At 45.4% G+C, this 13,128-nt stretch overlaps 2 long non-coding RNA genes across 8 annotated transcripts in view; one reads left to right on the forward strand and one right to left on the reverse strand.

The window, feature by feature from the left end:
• LOC142466461 (uncharacterized) overlaps positions 1-1,150 on the forward strand; it is a 50,168-nt gene extending 49,018 nt beyond the window's left edge. For all 7 annotated transcript variants that reach the window (XR_012788159.1, XR_012788160.1, XR_012788156.1 and 4 more), the window contains one exon: positions 59-1,150. This is a non-coding gene — a long non-coding RNA (uncharacterized LOC142466461). The remainder of the gene's footprint in view (positions 1-58) is intronic.
• LOC142466463 (uncharacterized) overlaps positions 1-11,526 on the reverse strand; it is a 46,684-nt gene extending 35,158 nt beyond the window's left edge. The window contains exons 1-2 of the long non-coding RNA XR_012788163.1: positions 11,356-11,526; positions 6,027-6,151 (exon numbers count right to left, since the gene is read on the reverse strand). This is a non-coding gene — a long non-coding RNA (uncharacterized LOC142466463). The remainder of the gene's footprint in view (positions 1-6,026; positions 6,152-11,355) is intronic.
• Between the last annotated feature and the right edge of the window lie 1,602 nt (positions 11,527-13,128).

The raw sequence follows: 13,128 nt of genomic DNA on the forward strand, positions 1-13,128 counted from the left end.
GCTGATTATTTCCCCCCCTTTTTCCCCATTTCATCATGTTTTCTCTGATCAACTGCAGGTTGCTGCCATGATGTCTCACCAAAGATGTCTTCAAGTGACACACAAACCACAACTAATAATAGCACGCAGCCAGGGACTGAACAGACGTGATTCGCCGTATGACTGCTCACATTTTCCTACTGATGCCGGAAAACCTTAAAGCTGTAATAATAAAATTTCATCAAAACAGCCTACACATGACCTGCCTTTCCCCTCTCCTGGTTACAGGTCACAAACCCCTTCACTTAATGTAATGCCGCAGTGGAAACGGCAACAAGCTTGTTCCAAAGCCGACATGAATCCTGTTACAATGTATCTCTACCGACCTACTGTATCAGTAGAGAATTCTTATGGACGTGACAATGGGACCCTTTATTAGCTGACGGGGTTATCTACCTACTTGGCCAATTATGAAAATGGTACCAAAAATGCAAAAAAATCGAGTTTTTACTCTTAACCATAAAACTAATGGAGTGTGTGATCGGCACAGAAAAGAAAACAGTATGTTCGTGTATCTTTGCTCTAGGTCAGGGCGCGAACTTTTAGTGCTGCACCCCCCCCCTGTCTCTCTCCCCCCGGTTCTCTCGCGACCCCCGCCTACCTTCATCCGCGTCAGATGATGCTGCGGGGTCATGCCACGCAACACAGCCGGCTGAATCCCGGTAAGTTAACAGTTGGAGGGGTCTCACGCCATCCCCCCGGCATTTAATTGAAATGCCTGGGGGAAGAGCACAGGGCCTCTGCAACTGCCCGCGCCCCCCCTAGCCAAATCTCCCGCCCCCCACTTTGCGCACCGCTAGTCTAGGCTCAGCAAGTAAGAACTTTAAGGAGATCTTTATTAACCAATAGGGTAGGAGTATCATACAGAGCTCATTAAAGGAGCAATCCCAGCTCGCACATTTATTTGCATATTGTTTCACCAATACATGTGTGTCACCAAACAAAAACATGTACCAACACATGGCAGAAACCGATAAACTTTGACCCCCAGAAAATAGATGCTTATGTTTTGTACAATAATCTGTTTCAGAGACAGCTGCAGTTTCCTCTGTTAGAACTTGTGGTTGTTGCTACACAAACTGCACCAAATGAAAACTTCAATCATACTGATTATTTTTAAGAGTTGCATTTTCCCTGTGCTTTTCCGCCCAATGTGAGTATTTCCTTTCTAGCACTTTAGTGGCTTTGGGGGGGAAAAGGTGGAATTTGCGGAGCAACACCAGTATCCAGCAGGGTAGAAAAAAGGATCAAGAGAGGTCAACAACTAAAAATGATATTTATTAGGTCACATGTAACCACCAATGAGGTTACAAAAAAGCACCAACGCGTTTCATGCACACTGCGGTTGATAAAGCACGTCACCTAATAAATATATTTTTATTTAGAGACCCCTCTAGATCATTTTTCCTACCCGGCTGGATACAGTGGGTGCTCCGCAATTCCACCTTTTCCTCTACTGATTTTTACCCCAGCGGATTGCACACCGAAGGACCTCCACAGAGTAGAAGGATGGAAAATGGGCACTCAGGAATAAATATGCCAGTTAACCATTTTTTGGACCCCCTTGAATTGTGACAAGTTTCAATTTCTTTATTATTGTGCCATTGTTCTCTATAGGTGGTGTGATATACCACTAGGCACTATTTTCCTTATTTCTATATATATTACACTCATCTTCTGGAAAGGAGGTTCTGGATTTCATATACTGTTATTTGTATTGCTGATGGAGTAGGTTGTGTCTAGAGCAGAGGCTTTACAGAGGCCCTGCAGCTCCCCCGGCAATTAATTTAAGTGCCTTCGGGAAGCGCGCAGGGCCTCTGTAAACTGCGCGCTCCCCGCAGGCAGCCTGGCGTCCCCCCTGGGGGTCACGCCCCCCAGTTTGTGCACCGCTGGTCTAGAGCACCGGATCATTCTGGACATTTATTCTTTAGTAGCTTTAGCCTGCAGCACACCGATAACGATGACCAGAAAATATGGGGCCCTAGTTTGTACCAAGATTATATTTGGATTTTTATTGTGCGTTAACATTTCAGTGCTAAAAAGTAGTACACCCCTTGATAAAATGTGAGTCGCGTGTACGAAGGTGGTGAAGCATGGCGTCATGATCAATACGTGATTGACACAATTTCAATGAAAACAGAAGGTTTATTTTTATTTATAATGAGCATGTAAGTATGCATTATTAGTGTAATATTATTTATAATAGCCATACTGTGAAAATAATACATTTTGTTATATGAAAGATAATGAAAGATCTGAGCTACGTCAAGTACATTTGTAGGTTGATACATAGCGACTTCGTGCAGCGCCTGGAATGGAAGCTGCCACCTCAGAGGCCCTTAGGCCAGGGGAGCGCAATCTGTTTTCCCTACGCCCCCCTGCCGGCTGTCCTGCTCTCCGCGTGTCCCCCTCCCACCCTTCTCCTTACCGTGGTTCGCGGCGTCTGGGCATCATGACGTCACATGACCGTGCGGCGTCATTTGACGCCGAGTTGCCATGGCAATGTGTCTCCAGGTGCCGGCTGAACCACGGTAAATAAAGGTTTACAGAGGCCTTTGTCGCTTTCCCGGCACTGAATTTAAGTGCCTTCGGGAAGCGTGCAGGGACTCTGTAAACCCCACGCCCCAGCAGTTAATCTCGCGCCACCCCAGTTTGCGCACCGCTGCCTTAGGCTGTGCGCTGTACACCATTTGCTTGTTTCTTTAGAACCCGTCCCTGAATTACACTGAAGGTGGACCCGCCCCAGCGCGTGTGCGCCTTCACTTCCGGTCCGGAAGGGATCACGTGATCGCTTCGAATAGCCTAGCGCGGCCAGTCTCTGTGCACGTCTAAGGCGCGGCCCATGTCTGTGCGGCAAGCGTAGTCTCTGTGCGCCTAGTGCAGCCCATCTGTGTATGCCTAGCACCGTCCGTCTCTGTGTACCTAGCACCACCCACCTCTGTGCGCCTAGCGCAGCCCGTCTCCGTGCGCCTAGCACCGTCCGTCTCTGTGTGCCTAGCTCTGCCCATCTGTGCGCCTAGTGCCGCCTGTTTCTGTGTGGCAAAAATAAATACAGTAATAATAATAATTTTTGACGCTGATGGGGCAGATTTATGCATTTCAGGGTGGTACATATCCGCACAAAAGCGCAATTTAAAATGCCATTTCCAATTTTGCACATATGTGTAGCAGCAGAAATGTGCCTCACCAACTAGTTTTACTGCTCTTACTTGTTTAACGATGATGCACAAAGCAGCCAGTATTAGGCCTCGTTCAAGGTGCTGGCTTCGGAGTGCGGGCGTGCTGACGTGCGTGCTGCCGTGAGCAACAAAGTATTCAATTTGAATACTTGTTGTCAGGGTAGCAACTGCCCTGCCTCCGAAGCCAGGAGTTGCCGCTGACGACAGCTTCAGTAAACGAAAATTTCGTTTCTTGGAGCTGAAGCAGTGTCACAGGGACCAAGGCAGCCAATGAAATCATTCTTCAGAATGATTTCATGACTGCAACTTGGATACTTTACCCTGCCGTCTGTAGCCCCGCCCCCTCCCCAACGCTGAAAAGTCTGCTGGGGGATAATCACATGTCGCCCAGCAAACTCCCAGCACTGCCTCCCGCACGCCCTCCCTCCGAGTCCTCAGCTGGCTCCCTGAACGAGCCCTTAGTCATAGCAGCAATTCTAAGCTTCCACTAGATGGGGCATTGTGATCTGCAATATAACAATACTTTCCCATTGCTAAAAATGCGACCGCTGGACTTCTGGATCCACAACCGTGTGATCGCAACAACCAACCCCAGGATGATGACGGAGTGCCCTACACTTCCATTGCCAATCGTGTCAGAGAGCTGAGCAAGATCTCCCTTACAAAACGAGCGCCTGACATCACCTTATACGTCACAAGAGGTCCTGACATGCTGGCTCTCATGATGTACCAGGTACATCAACAGGGCAATGTAAGGGTTAAGGGTAAAGATACTAAATATTACAAAACCAAAACAAAGGTGCACAACAATATGAAGTAAATAACTCAACCTACCTTACCCCCAACCTTACACTCAAAACCAATTAGTCAATGATTAAAGATAATTAATTCAAACCATGGTTGGCCGACTCCAGTCCTCAAGGGCCACCAACAGGTCATAAATTCAGGATATCCCTGCTACTGAAGCAGGGATATCCTGAAATCCTGACCTGTTGGTGGCCCTTGAGGATTGCAGTTGGCCACCCCTGATTTAAAGCAGTAATCAAGGCAGGGGGTGGTCGACAGAATATATAAATTCAATACAGTATATAGAAAAAAAAAAGCACCACTGGAGAAGTTGGGAAAAAAGAAATCTTCATTATGTGGCCCACAAAAGGATGGTCAGACTGTCATAGAAAATGTATTATTTTATTAAATATCAATGCAGAAGGGGCGCGACGATATATTAAAACCCAAGTAAAAACAGCCACAATCCTGGACGAGCAAATAATCAAATACACGCAAAGATAATTTAAACCCAGTGATATACTATGTCAGATCCAGGTACAGCATGTGCGGGATCATATAACTTTCCACATATCTCCCCGAGTAAGTACCGGGTTTCATCATTATTATGGTTTATTTGTGACGCGCCAATATATTCCGCAGCGGGGTACAGAGTGACATCAGTTAGGCCGCGCTTATAGTGCCGGCGACAGCGACTTCGCGTCAAAACAAATGTATTGACGCCGTCGCGTGGCGCTTATTGTAGCAGCGGTGCGATGGCTTGATCGCGATCGCTGGAAGTCACTTTAATTTGATTTTTCCAGTGACTGCAGCATCACGTAAGCGTCACCATCGTGTCGCAGTCACTCTAAGCGCGGGCTTACATAAAGAGCATGACATACAAATAAAGCCTCGGATACAGTAGGTGCGCCACGCCTGCTGCAGAGGCGATCCGTGACCACAGGGATCTGTGGAGATTCGAAGGGGAGGCGTCCCCAATCAGCTGTGATTCACAGTTCCTTACGGAGGCGTGCCCGTGACGTCACGTGAGCAGCTCGCCCTCATAAGCTGAACCGCGCACGTGACCCGGCCATCGCGCGAAAAAATCAAAAGATTTTGTCTCGCGAAAAATCGGCCGCGCCGTTGCCCTTGTGCCCGGGCGCTCTGTGGCCCTGCTCATTGCCTTACAGCCTTATGTTTGCGCCGCACGCATCGCGCTGACCATGGCCGCGGCCTACGGACACACAAACATACAGAAGGTAATGAGGGCTCTGATCCGGAGAGCTTACACTCTAGACGGAATAAGGGGCAATGTTGAAACAAAAGGTAAAGTGGCTGCACGTTGTGGGATTGCGTATACATCAAAATGGAGTATGGTCCAGCCGCACCACTGATCCCATAAAGGTTTGGGTGTGTGAATGTTAGGGGGTGTTAGATAGCATGGAATTGTGTCCAGGGTACATAGTCGAGTAAGAGCACTACACAGCTGGAAGAACACAGCGTATATATTTATGTCGGAGGGGAAGAGCAGGCTGCTGGGGCGGCATGGTTAGAGGCCGCAGCTGAAGTCCCTGCGGGCGGAATGGCACATATGGTCAAGGCCGTTTGGTCGCAAGCAAATGAATGTCAGCGTTTGGCCGCAGACGGGCCTTCTGGCTCAGCCGGTCCGCCACTGAAACCACCGTTTCTATGGTAAGTTTTACTAGTTAGAGTAGGGGGTTCATTTAAGGGGTTTTAGCAGATACGGGTAGGGGGTTAATTTAACAAGTTTTCGCGGTTAGGGGTTTAATTTAAGGGCTATTAGTGGTTAGGGTAGGGTTTTTTTGGAGGGTAGGGGTTAAGGTAGGGGGTTTAGGCAGTTTTCTAGCTGCAAAGTGGACGGCGACGGCAGCGGCAGGTCCCGGCGGCAGGGTGAGATGCGGCAAAGCGCCAGCGATCATTTGCTTGTGGTGAAACGGCCGTGACCTGTACTAGACCGCCTGCGGGCCACATGCAGCCCCCGGCCCACCTGTTGCTGACCAATGAAATAAAGTATCACATTACCTTTTTAGCGCAGCGTCCGACTCTGTTTCCAGTACGTTGCCAGGCCATGGAAATTTCTGATAGTATGAAGGCATATTGAACTCGGTATTCAACATCTGCTGTACAAGGCCTGTCTTATTTCCTGTCTGCTGAGACAACAGACAAGATGTTGGAAGAATACAAATAGTGAACTTTATAGATCCAGAGACATCTTCCAGTCAAATATGCTATATTACTAGTTTAGTCAAAACTTGTGGAGGAAATAAGACTGCAAAATGATCCACTGATAAGGAATTAAATGAATAGACTATTTTATAGTAGCTGGTTAGAATATCTGGATGCTTGATTTCCAGGGAATAATATTATCTAGACACAAATCCCTTTGCAATGCCAGACCTCATATCACCTCAGGCACTTGGGGATGAATTTGGTGAGAGACAAACAAAGCCCTCTCAATTTCTAGGAATGGGTGTTCTCTGGTATCCTTTGGATTTTTATTACTTGGATAATATTATTACTATGGTTCATGTCCCTGTGATCCATTTCCTTTGGTGCTGTGCACCAGATGGTGGGATGTATTGTGCAGGAACAGGAGCTTACCTCCAAAATCATACAAAGGATTTTTAAAGCAGCAGTCTATAAAAAAAAAAAAAAAAAGTGTTTCCCCTTTAATATGTGCATCAATACAATCCACACAATGGTAAGTGATTAGCTAAGCTGCCGATCGATCCGTTCTCCTGTGATCGATCGACGAAGATTCGGCTCTGGGGGGTTCACTAAATGGCCGTCAGTGCAGCAGAAGAGAACCAAAGATGCAAAGTTCTGTGGGGAAGATCATGTGACCAGGCAGTCACTGGATACAATTGGTGCACTGCTAGAGAGAGGGCAGGGCTCAAAAAGCGGTGTGAATTTGGAAATAGTTGCTATAGAAACAAAAAATGCTTGTTGCATTATAATACATTAAATATTACATTCAGAGTTTGTTTTTTTAAGTATTTTCTCATAGTACAGAGCTGATTTATTTAAAAAAAAACAAAAAAACACATGTAGGATATTGCTTGGTCTGCAGCTTTAACGTTACAAACACATTTGTAATGTTCTCTCACATTCCTAATTCTCTTTATAAATTATTATATAAGGTATTCACTTAATAATAATAATAATAATAATAATAATAATAATAACACATAGCCTTTACATAATGTAATATCATTGTCGCTTAGAGTTCTAGTAGCTGTGTAGCTATTTTCCAGGTAAGTTTGGATTTGTTGTTGTTCAATAGACCAACATGAAAGTTCTTCATTTATTACATTATTTTGAACAAACCACGCAGATCATCACAGGTCTCTTCTTAAAATGTACAGCCTACATGCCTGTAGAGGGAGAAAGGGGGTGGCCCGGTATTAAAGGGGTTGCACCCCATTTGGCCACCCCTGACCGCACCAGGGAGACAAGGTTAACTGGACTGAGGTCCAGAAATGTGATTTAACCCTTGTTATGACCTGTAAATGTATTTTCCCGTTCCCCTGTTCCATTGTAATGTCTGTGTTAGTCAGTGTCTGCATCACACACACACTAGAATCCATCCGGGAGCACAAGGGTTAATAGTCCTTTAATGATTATAGCTCTTTGTGAAGTTTTCCCGCCTTTTCAGGCACCATTTTGCAGGTTCCCATAAGCCGCCATTAGGGCTCAATGCTTTTTAATGGTGAATCTTGCTGTGAAGTCCGGTTCCTGAGAAGACCAGCAGATGGCGTCCGAGGGAGAGCGGCGGTTTCCCATTGAAAGTCTATGGGCTCATTGACTTCAATGGAGAAACCCTCGAAAGAGCTTTTCAGGAATGAGTTGGCTGCCGTCCAAACCGCTTAACCGCAAAGCAGATACAATGTCCTTTAAAAGAGTTAAAATCACTTGAGTCAAGTTCAACGTCAATTAGCGTGGGAATAAACAGTTCTGGGGGCCCTAGAAATAAAATTCTTTTTGCCCCTAGTTCCTAGGCTTCCCCCCACTCGACCACAACCGGGTCCCCGAATCCTGGACCCCCGATAAGGGTCGAACCAGATAGAGCGGGTCGCGCCATAGGCTTTGCCGGCGGCGGCAGAAACGGCTCAGAAAAATGACCAAGTGTGAAATGCTGAATTTTAGGAATCCATATCTCCGGTTCCGGAGGGACCAGAGGATCAAGGTTTGGGGTATCTGTAGTCACTGCTCCGGCATCACTGCAGAACCATCCTTGACCCTCTTGGACCAACCCAACGGAGTAGGGACCCCCTTGAAAGTTCGGGGCTTTTACCATTGATTCCAATGGGAGAAAAACCGCATGGTGAAAAAATGACTAAGTGTAAAATGTTGAAATGTGTAAGTCCATATCTCCGGTTCTGGAATGCCCAGAGGGATGGGATTTGGGTGACATGTAGCCAAGGTTCCGGCTTTAATGCATGCCCATTTCCAGCCCCCTCAGACCAACCAGACGGAGTATGGACGACTGTAACGATTTGTGGATTTTCTCATAGACTTCAATGGCGGCGGTTCCCCATTGAAAGTCTATGGTAGGAAACCCCATTGACTACAACGGCGGAGTTGCTCCATTGAAACCCATGGCGGCGGAGCCCGTTGTTTTCAATGGGGATTTAGTGAAAAGCTGAGATTTCTTTTTCAGTGGAGATTTTTGTATTAAAATGATTTAATGTGCATTTGTGTAACTCCGGCTCCATAGGTCGTAGCAAGTCGCTTTTTGGATCACATGGTGTCCCAGTTCTGACAATGAGAACTGGGAAGTTTGGACCTGCTAGACCCAACGGAACCGGATATTTTAATACGTTTATGTTTTATGCTTTATATTGTATTTTAAGGTATGGATAAGTTCCAGAGGAAATTCTTTTGGCCATAAGGTAGCAGATGGCCCTAGGAGACGCCCAAATGTCTAGGACTTAAGTACTGTTCAAAGGATCTTGTCACCCTCCCTTTTTACCTAAGGGCGGAGGAGGCTCAAGCCAGAGCAGTCTTTAAGTGTCCCACTTCACACCTTTCAACAAAGGTTTTCCTGCCAGAACTCCAAATGGATAGACTGGCTGGCATTCCTGATGCAAATGTGGGGCTTCAGAAATGAGACCCCAGAGTTCTACTGCGCATGTGCCAACTAGCAGGGGGGCATGGGTCAGAATGCTTTCCCACGTTAGTGAGTGGCTGGAGGTAATTGAAAACCAATCACCTATACTTAAGGTTATGGATAGGGCCACAAAAGGTATATAATCTGTGGTCAAGCCCTTATCCATTGTTGTTCATGTTGTTCATGCAAATGTCTTCATGCATGTGTCCTGCCTGTTTTGCTGTGATGTCAGCTGAAATATGGGAGAAGTGGCCAGTCTGTAATCCTGCTGGCTTTCTTGCCATAATCTTTAAGTAAGTGTCTATATTTTGCCTGTTATTTGTACATATTTGCTGTGTTCACCTTTATCAAGGAATAAAATCACTTTATTATATCTTAAGTCTCGTCCCAGTTCAAACCCAGGTATATATATATTTATATATAGTTTTGGTGTAAATTACAACCTGTCACAAGCTACCGTGACAATGCCCGCATGAATTTCAGAGTTTAGTATGCTATCATCTATGAAGAATTTGCAAAGGTATCCCTTGGAAGGTATGGTAATGTACCACAACTCTACATGGTAATGTCATTGACTGATAAATCCATGGCCCAGATCCACCAAAGGGTGCTAAGCTTTAGCACACCCTTTCTCCCATTGAAATGAACGGTAGCCGAGGCGTGCTAAAGATTAGCACCCTTTTATAGATCTGGGCCTGTGTGTCCATGTGACTAAACCAGCTAAGATTATTTGTGAAGCATACAATACTTTAGGAGGGGGGGGGGGGGGGGAGTTTATAATGCCATACACATTTGCTTCCATACCCTATTACCCATGAACACTACTGATTTCGTTTCATGCACTGATGCTATGGGAAAAACCTATTTTAAGAAAGGTCCCTTTGGTTTCTTTGTGTTCCAGTGTCCAGAGGGCAGTTGCCAGATGCTGGCAGAAGAACGTTTTTTACGGAAGCCTGACAAACATCATAAAATACTATTTGCGCAAATGTCGTATTTGTGGAATTACATCTGTTGGAAAATTCAAATTATCTACAAAGATAAACAAACAAGAACATTTACAATCAAATAAATTAACCACTTGCTGTCAGAAAGGCCTGCACAGTATTGATACAGAGGGCTGTACAGGGCCACATGGCAGCAAAGTGGATGAGTGACCAATTATAATTCAGTATGTGACATACACTGGTTACCCTCTACCATAGATTCAACTTTTATTATTGATATTGTAAGTTATAGAAGCTATATATGATCTTAACAATATATTTTGTGAGATTTAACCCCTCCCCCCCCCCCTCTCCCCCCCACACCTCCACGGTGCCCTGTATTTCACTTTACATCAAAACTAATATTAACTCATGCTGCCTCTTCCCTGTTTGTTGCCGGAAGAGTTAATCACAAGCCACACCTATCACCTGAAAAGCTCAGAAAACCCAGCGCTGACATTACAGGAGCAAATTCTAACTCCGACGTATTTCTGAGATGGGATTATGATGAATTGTTTTATTATGAGTGCCTTTTTGTTCTGCTGCTCATTATTAGCCAAGACTATCTGCGGGATTAATGATGCAGCACTTGTATTTTTTTTTCTTGGTACGAAAATCTTAAAATCCTCACTCTATTTACAGTCTAAGGGCTTTGTGGAATACAGCCAAAGAAACCCTGAGAAAGAATAGAAACATACTCTGCATGAATGAAGGCATTGTAACCTAATGGCTTTCAATGAACTCTTCCTCTGTACATATATTGTATAGAAGGTACATTATTTAAATGCACATTCCAAATTGAAATTTTTAATTGAATTGAATTTTTTTTTTAACATGGGTGCGAAGCAGGGGGTTACAGAGCTGACCCGCAAAAAAATTCAGCACCTGGGATCCCCTTGTTTCTTGAGATATTTCCTGGGGAAAGGGCCACCGTTACTTCCTGGTCGCTTAAATCCCCACGGGGGGGCAATAGGAAAACACAACGTCATTGGCCAGCGAGATTTAGACCTCCCTTTTGGACGCCAGGAACCGGTCGCACTTTGTCCAGTAAGAATTTCAGGAACTAAGGGGTCCCCAAAGCTGGATCGGAAGGAGATAGATAAATGCAAGAGGGGATTCACAACATACCATAATGGGAGCATAAAAATTGCCTAATTACTTTGTTTTGTCTGGTCAACTTGTTCAAGCAAAATCATTAACATTGGTTTTGTAGATGCATTAGTTATAAATATGCAGCATTATACTAACAAATACTAACTCTTTGCTTTTGTGTGGGATGGATAGATACAAATCCAGCTTGGAACCTTCCAGGTCTCTGTCCTGTAACCTCAGAGGCCTCTCTGTCCTGTAACCTGAGAGGCCTCTCTGAAGTCCAAGTTGCTTTTGCATTGTTTCTGAACGAGCAGAATATCGGACGGACCATTACTTTCCACTGAAAAGATAACACCGGGAAATGCAGTTGAGAAACGTATTACATAAGAGAATGTGCTGTAACAAGTTCCTAAGTAACGATTACTCTACTGCTCAATGCTTTGTGACATATGCCTAACCTAGGTTTGAGCTGCCGGGGAGCCTGGAAATTCAATATATTTCAGGTTTACATTTGTATGTTTACGAAATGTTGTTGTTTTTTTTTTTTTGTAACCTGAGGTTTCGGATATAGAAGGCGCGGCGTAACGAAGCGCTTGACGTCACGCCGCGCCTGCTGCAGAGGCGATCCATGGCCTGTGGGATGTGGAGGAGGAGACGCGACGGGGAGGCGTGTCAGAGGCGTTCCCGTGACGTCGCCTGAGCGGTTCGCCCTCATTGGCTGAACCGCGCACGTGACCCGGCCGTCGCGCGACAAAATCAATAAGATTTTGTCTCGTGAAAAATCAGCCGCGCCGTGGCTCTCGTGCACGAGTGCACTCGCACGCTCTATTGCCGTCCCCATTGACTGACAGCCTTATGTTTGCGGCGCACGCGACATCGCGCTGACTATTGACGCGGCCTAAGTTGGTTGAATTGTGACATGGGCTTCCTAACTCCAGTCCTCAAGACCCCCCAACAGGTCAGGTTTTCAGGATGTCCCAGCTTCAGTGCAGGTGGTTCAATCAGTCCCTGCTACAGCACAGGTTTGTCAATCAGTACCTGCTTCAGCACAGGTGACTCAATCAGTGGCTCAGTCTTTTCAGTCAAAGACTGAGCCACTGATTGAGCCACCTGTGCTGAAGCAGGGATATCCTTAAAACCTGACCTGTTGGGGGGTCTTGAGGACTGGAGTTGAAAACCCCTGGCTTGAGTGTGTGTGTTTTAATAAATCAGTTCTGTACTATGAGAAAATATTTGTAGCATTTAAAAAAAAAAAAAAAATGAAAGACATTTTTTATGTTTTTAATGTAACAACCATTTTTGTTTCTAGAGAAACCATTTCCAAAGTGACAGCCCCCTTCCCCTTCTGATAGGCTCTGGCTCTTGAGCCCCGCCCTCTATCTAGCAGTGCATCAATTGTATCTAGTAAGTGCCCAGTCACATGATATTGCTGGACTACATTGCCCACAATGCTGTGCAATAAGTGAATGAAATAACCCTGAGCAAAGCGATCGATTATAGGAGAACGGATCGATCGGCAGCTTAGCTAATCACTTGCCAGTGTGCAGATTGTATTGATGAACATATAGAATGGGAGAAATAATTAATTAATTAATTAAAACGGCAGCTTGAACTGCAGCTTTAACAATTACATTTGTAGCCTTGCCCGCTACTCAACTACATTGGCTAAGCTGCAGAGGTGGTAACCCCAAAGGAAAATTACCCACCATTCTCAACTCTAGCCTGCCAATATCTTTATCCTGCAAGTGCACTGGACAGCTTCACCCCCTCTGCTGTAACCCAAATAAAAACAGCCGCTCTTTTATGGCATATGGTCCACGTGGAGGCCGAAACCTGGCACGCTACCCAACCCAAGTTGACGATTGTGGTGACTTGAATCGATGATCTTGGTAAGAGCTGTTAATTGAATTTCATGGGTGACAATGGAGATTATTTGTTA

The sequence above is a fragment of the Ascaphus truei genome, chromosome 15 (genome assembly GCF_040206685.1).
Source record: "Ascaphus truei isolate aAscTru1 chromosome 15, aAscTru1.hap1, whole genome shotgun sequence".
Taxonomy (NCBI): Eukaryota; Metazoa; Chordata; class Amphibia; order Anura; family Ascaphidae; genus Ascaphus; species Ascaphus truei.